The sequence below is a fragment of the Fukomys damarensis genome, unplaced genomic scaffold (genome assembly GCF_012274545.1).
Source record: "Fukomys damarensis isolate Sample0158 unplaced genomic scaffold, DMR_v1.0_HiC HiC_scaffold_4, whole genome shotgun sequence".
In the NCBI taxonomy this organism is placed as follows: domain Eukaryota; kingdom Metazoa; phylum Chordata; class Mammalia; order Rodentia; family Bathyergidae; genus Fukomys; species Fukomys damarensis.
The window spans coordinates 60295836-60303245 of NW_022900916.1; positions in this window are offsets into that span (position 1 = coordinate 60295836).

A 7410-nucleotide genomic window follows, 5' to 3' on the forward strand; every position below is an offset into this window, starting at 1 on the left:
CCTGAATTTAATCCTCAGTACTGAAGAAAAAAAGATAAAAAATTTATGCTAGTCATGTTGGAAGCTATAATCTACTAATCTTCCTTTTATAACAGCATGTCTTGGTCCTACTAGAATAATCAATACATTTACTCTAATTCTTGTAAAGTCAATTGCTGTTGTCAGCTTCTGCCCACTCACATCCCATTCTGTTGCTTAGCAGTTTTACTTCAAGCTTTGTTTATGTTTTCTCTGTGTTAATTTGTTTTTAGATGCTGTGTTTGCAGCTGTTCTAACTCTGTACAACATACAAACACTAGTTAGTAATGTTTGTCTTGCTTGTTCTCATACATGATCTGGCAAGCTGATGGATGGTGCTCTGAATTCAGCTGTGCAGTGCCGGTGGACCAGCTGCATTTCAGGACCTTAATGTTGTTCTCTCTTAAGGATGTTGTGATGTAGGAATTCTAGGAAGGCTTTAATCTTTGTCAGGACAACTTCAGCTCCACAGTAGGTACTGAATCCACTTCCCTTTGACTATATTATATTTTTGGCCAAGACAATGCCTTCTTAATTTCATCTACCCTTAGCTTTTCTGGATATCAGCACTAAAGCCAGTAGGCAGCCCTCATAACTTCTTTGTAGAACAATCAGAAAATTAGTCATAAAATCATTTTATTTTTATTTTTAATTTGTGATTCATACAGTTTAAAAGTTGAATTCTATGACCAAAGCTAAAAGTGAATTTGGCTTTTTTGTTTGTTTATGGGTTTTACATAAGGCAGTGTTCAAAAGATATAAATAGGCACAATTATAAGTGTTAATTATTAAAAATATTTTAATCACTTTATTCAAAACATATGTACTAGCACATTGTGCAAATAAATTTAGGTAGCACTAGTCATTGTGAAGTGTTGAAGCATTTTTCTAAAGGCCAGGGACTTTGGAAACAAGGCCTAAGAAGTCATGCAGCATCTCTTCTTGTACATTATATGTTCATTGAAAATGGCTTTCCAGGTTCAAGTGGAGGAGTCATAGACTCCTTATGGGAGAAGTATTAAAGAATTTGTGTAAATTATTGAAAGTCACCAAAATAACTGACTATACTTGTTAAAAATCTAGGTAAGTCTTTTCAGTAGACTGAAGTATGACCCAGTGATTTAGATATCTGTCTCTGCTTTGTAGAATTTTTTCCTCAGAACTGGGTTCATAGTGCTCAGCAATCCAGTAACTTGACTCCTACACCCAAGAGAGAAGGAAGCCTGGCTACTGCTCTAGTTGAAGGCAGACATTTACAACATCTTCATGGTGCTGGTTTTAGTTGCACACAGACGCAAAAGTTGTGGGATCAGGTAGGCCTCCAACCAGATTTCAGAAGGCCTGGGAGCCCAGGCAGTGTGCCCCTAAGAGGGCAGTGTGTGAAGCCGTATATGAATGTGAAGCCAAAGGTGTGATGGAGACTGCAGAAGGTTGGCAAAGCCAGGAACATGAATTGTCGGAGGAAAGCTACAAGGAGTGAGCAAAGCCAGCCCAAGAGAGAAGCGATGGGAGCTACAACTACCAGGAGTGCCATAGGGGTAGAGTCACCCCTTTAGGGTTCACATCTTGCCGCAGATTTCTCCAGATGATGGAGATGGGACTATGGAAATTGATGTTTGCACTCGTGAATATTGATCTTGTTTTGGGCCATTGTTTTGTATCCCCCTATTTGCAATAGGAATGTTTATCTTGTACCATTGCATTTTGGAAGTGCTTAGTTTTCCTTTCATTTGTACAGAGGTTCACAGCTGAGAGTTTGTATTAAATTTCAGAGGAGATTTTGGACTTAGACTTTTCAGCAGTGCTGAAACTGTTAGAATTCTGGCAACTCTTAGAGATGAACTGAATGCCACTTACATAAACAGATATGCGTGAATCCTTTATGTACAAGAAATGGATTATTATGGCTCTTATCTAGATGTCCCCTCAAAGCCTCATGTACTTGTAAGTGGGGATTTTTGGAGGTGGCTGGATCTATGGTGTGTGAATCTGAAATAAGGATGTGTAAATGTGGATTAAGGGTGTGATAACTAAATTAGTCCACTAATTGATTCAGCATAGTTCTGGGTGTGTATGATGGGAATGTCCACCCTGCATGTGAGTGGTACTATACTATAGGCTTGTAACCTGGATGGGATAAAAGGGAAAGGGAGGTTCAATTCTGCTGCTTTCTGCTTTCTGTTTACCCTTCTATGGATTGTTTCTCCTGTGCCATGCCCCTCTGTCATGAAGCTAACTGATTATGGACTACAACCTCCATAAACTGTGAACTAAAAAGTAAGCCTTTCCTCCTTTAACTTTGGATTTTGAATATGTTGTCTTAGTAATGAGAAAAGTAAAGAAGACAGTTGGCAAAGTGTTTGTCTATTGTGCTTATTGTTTTTAAGAACATAGTCTTTGATTCATTGATTCTTTGGTATTTTTAGTATCAATTTCATTAATATGTGCTGTGAATTTGGAGTTTTCTTTCTGGAACTAGCTGTGGATTTGTATTGTTCTTGTTTTTTTAGGACCTTGTTATTTGATTATCTCTTTGGGCTGTCTTTTTTTCTGATATAGGCATTCGCAGCTAGGATCTTTTTTCTTATGACAGCTTTCATTTTTCATCGTGTCCCATAAGTTCTGATATGTTGTACTTGCATTATCATTTGATTTTAGAAACTAATTTTTTCATTGATTTCTACTATGACCCATTGATTATTCAAGAGTATATTGTTTACTTTTCATGGGTTTGCATAATTTCTTATTTTTTGTGATTGATATTTAGTTTCATCATACTATGATCTGATAACATTCATAGGATCTCTCTGATTATTTTTTATTTACTTTAGCATGCCTTTTGGGCTAGCTTGTGGTCTATATTGTAGACCACAGGCACAAGTTCTATGTGCTGCTGAGAATTTGTATTCTGTTCCTGTTATATGGAACACTTTGTATCTATTAAGTGCATTTGTTCAAGATTTGAGTCAATCGTGACATTTCTTTGCTGATTATTTGTCTGGTTGATGTGTATATTTGTAACAGTGATGTTGATGTTTTGAGATCCCCCAGAATAATTATGCTGGCATTTCTCTCATCTTTTAAGTCCAGTTGTGTTTATTTTGTGAAATTGTACATACTAAAATTCATTGCATATATTTTTAATTGTTATCTTTTCACATAGAATTGTTCCTTTAACCAACACTTGGTGACCTTCTTTGCCTCTTCTAATCAATTTTTTTGTGAAGTCCACCTTTTCTGAAAATGATATAGGTACTGTTGCCTGTTTTTGTTTTCCCTTTGCTGGTAATATTGTTTTTAATCCTTTGATTTCTAGTCTATATATTTCATTTTGGATTAAATGTATTTTTTGTATACCACTACCATCAAGTTTGTTTCTTGATCCATTCTACAAATATGTGTCTACTAATTGGGGAATTGAGCACATTTATGTGGAAAATGACTGTATTATTAAAAATGTTAACTTATTCTTGTCATTGTATTATATTCCTGTTGTTGGTTTCTTTTTCTCTCTCTTGGTGTATTTATTGTTACACTTTTTTGCATCATTGGCTTTACTGTCTTTTGCTAAGATATACCTGAGAATATTGGAGTATTGGTTTGGTGGTCCTGAATTTCTTAAAGGGCTCATTGTAATAGAAATAACTTATTCTCTATTAATTTTGAAAGATAGTTTTGCAGAATATGTCATTCTGATTTGCAAGCTGTTTTCTTTTAGGTGTTGAAACACTTCACTCCATGCTCGCTTTCAAGGTTTTTGTTGAGTCTGCTCTAATTCTAATGGGTTTATCTTCATATGTGATTTGTTGCTTTTCTCTTACCATTTTTAAGATTGAGTCATTGTGTTGGATTTCTGGAATTTTGGATTTGATGTGCAGTGGAGAAGTTCTTTTCTGAGTGTGGCTATTTGGGGGTAAATATGCCTTTCTTATGTGTATGTTAAATTCTTCTGTATATTTTGAAACTTTTCTGCTATTATTTCTATAAACAGATTTTAATGCCATTTATGCCATCTTTTGATATTTTACTAATTTCAGTTAGTCTTAAATTAGTCTTCTTTATATCATCCAGCAGCATCTATTTATGATGTTTTTTGTTGTTTTCAATATAACTTAAATAATTGTTCCTTGATATCAGCCTTATCTTCTAATTTCTTCACTTGGTCCGCACATTGTTTACTTCACTGCCATTAGCTTTTAGTTTCCAGAATTTTTTTTTTCTTGGGCACCATTCAATGGAATCAAATTCTGTACTAAAATGGTAATTCTTTTTTTTTTTTTGTATTTATTGTTTTGTTTAACCCACCTAGTTTTTATTTATTAGTGTCTTCTGTAATTTACTGTTTTGTTTATTAAGCCCATTATCTGTTTTGTTCTATCTTCTTTCACCTTGTTGAGCAAATTATTGATCTGTTTTTAATTTCCTCTTTTATTATTTTGAATAATTTAGTTGTGTGGCTTTTAATGTCCTCTTCCTGTATTCACCAGGGATCAGCTTTGGGAGAAATGGAAATTTTTTATCCATTTTTTTCTCATGTTTCTATTTTTGTGGGTTTTCTTTTTTGTTCTTCTGAGGTTTGCAGGTGCTTATAGTGGAAAGACATTATTGTTAGTATGGATATCTCTTTGCTGTGTTCAGTAATGGACTCTGGGTGTGACTAACTATAGATCTTGGCCTGTGTCCCAAGAACTGACCACCTCCTTCACCTTTGAAGGTGTCGATGCAATATAATCAGCACAACACCCATTTTGGGGGGTGCTGGAATACTATTTCTAATGAAACAAAGGCAATCCAAATATTGACATACAGAGAAAACATGTTAATAGCAACAACTATGTCTCCTTGACAGTAGTGACTAAATAAGCAATAATAATGGTGTCAAAAACAATCTAGGCATGGACATACCATGAGATCAAGTAATGTATCACACTTAACCACAGAAAAGAGATCAATAGTTGTAGTATAAGCCCTAATACAAACCAAATATTGAAACACAGTAAATATCTTCTAAATGCAAGAATTATTCCTCCACCAACAATAGAAAATAACTCAACAGTAATAGCAATAGCAAAATTAATTACTCTTGAAACATTCATAAAGCTTAGTTGTTATACAAGAGGGGGTAGTGAGTGGGAATATGAGGGGAAAATGAGATAAGAAATCCTATTAAGAAGTAAAAGGATATTAATAGAATGAAAGATAACAGAAACAGACCAAAAGAAGAAATAAGAAAAAGGAGAACAAAATTAAAAGAAAAACAACAGAAAAAAGAAAAATCACAAACCTCCAAAATCTAGAGAAGAAGAAATAATAAGATAAACATGAGTTCAAGAAAGCTCCCTCTGTATTTTTTTTTCTTCATTATACGGGGAATTGAACTTGGGTCCTTGCACTTGCAAGGCAGGCCACTGAAATGCTGAGCTAAAACTCCGTCCCCTCTGTATTTTTTAATGAGTGATTTATATCTAGGATTCATAAATTTGAAATCCAGCAAGTCATGTTTTTTTTCTGCCTAGCTTTATGGCCTATGGGTTTGTAAGGTGATGCCATGTTCCAGAGGTCCCTCTGTCCTTTCACTTTGGGCTGTGGAAACCATCCAAACTGAGACATCTCTATACCTACATTGGCAGATGGGGAATGCAATTAGACCTCTAATCTGTACTTAAACGAGGCAGCAAGTCAAAAGTTCAAGCAAGATAGCTGGCTGTAAAATCCAGACATCCTGAACCTGGCCCCTCACCACAGAGGGTGGCCCTATGTCCTTCCTGACCTGATTTTAAACTTCTCAGGGGTTCATATCTAGCTCGTATATGCTCTGTAACTGTGTCCAGTGGCTATCTCTTACCCAGTCAATGTTGTAGTCTGACACTTGGAATCCTGAAAGGAAGTTGTTTTGCAGTTTTTCTTCAAAAAATCAACTCTTTTTCAAAATGGCACCTGATTTAACACCATAGCAAAATGATGAGTACTGTATTGGGTTTATTCTCCTGATCAAGCCTTCATGGGAAAAGTGGCACTTTCAGAGTGAAATTTCTCACTATTTTTTTTTCAGTTTACAATATTTGTGGGCTTTTCTTGGGATTGTGCTGGTGACATGGTCTGTTGTTTCTCGATGGACCTCTCAAATTAGTAAGTTTACCATATGTCTATAGAGACAGGTTCTTCTCCACTGGAGCTGGGATGCACTTCCCCTGGCATCTTTGACCTTTTTCTGCATTGTGTTCTGTTTCTCTAACTTTTCTTTTCTCTTCACCAAGTTGTTATTTTCCATGAATTTCAGGTCTTGAAGAGGCTGTATTTTGCTACTGATCACTACTCTATCATTTTGGTTCTAAAATTATGATCTTCCCTTTCTCCTGTCTATCTATTTTTATTTTTATAACTTACCTTACCCTCTCAAGAGTTTGATTCTTCTTTTTAAGGAATGCAGAGGGGCAGTAGATCAACTTTCTTATACCTACTTCAGACTGAATACGAATTTTGACTTTGCTTAGCCAGGAATTGAAAATATAGTCCTTGATTGTCTAAGGGAGATACAGGAAGATGAGTTTTGTTGTTTGATTAACCATCATCCTTTTACAGTCATACCCATAGGGCTAGTTGCAAGTTTACTGTTTTGCATCACAGAAAATCATGTCATTAAGATGCATAAAATATTAGTCATAATTTTAAAAGTACATCGAATGGAGAGGAACAGTGAGAGGTGCAGCCATGTGGAGCTTTCCTGGGACCTCAGGCCCACACCCTGGGGCCTCAGTAGAGGAATGTAGAGGGGTGCAGCTGCACCTCTGGCCTTCTGGCTGAGCTGGTACCCGGATTCACACCACAGATGTCATAAAGGTCATTGTCCTGAGCTCCAGCATTGATTTTGAGTTAGTTCACATGGTTAAAGGTGATAGATTAATAACTACTACAAATCGTCATTTGCTAAGCTGTGCTTGATGCTTTTGTGCTGCTGGTGGTATCACTTGAGATAGGTGTTGTGATTGATTTAACCAGTTGTCTTTCCTGGTACAGTGAAAATGAGATTGCCTCTGAATCATTAGAGACTCAAAACTTAAAGACAATCTATAACAGAAAGATAAAAATATTAACCCAAGAGTTAAACCAAGAACAGTACCAACAACAAAAATAAAAATGAGAAGACTTTCCAGCAAGGCAAAAGCACAAACACAGGCTGCCAGTTCATCAAAGGCAACTTCTGGGGAAAATGAGGTAGAAAAGTCTGATAATCAACAACCTGGACACTCTGAACTGATAGCACAGGAAGTAACAAAACAGAATGAATCTCTAGAAAAATTCAAAATGGAAATAATTTCTGAGATAACTACAGAGATGGTGAGGAAAATGAGAGATATGATTAGAGACTTTACAACAGAGACAGATTATATA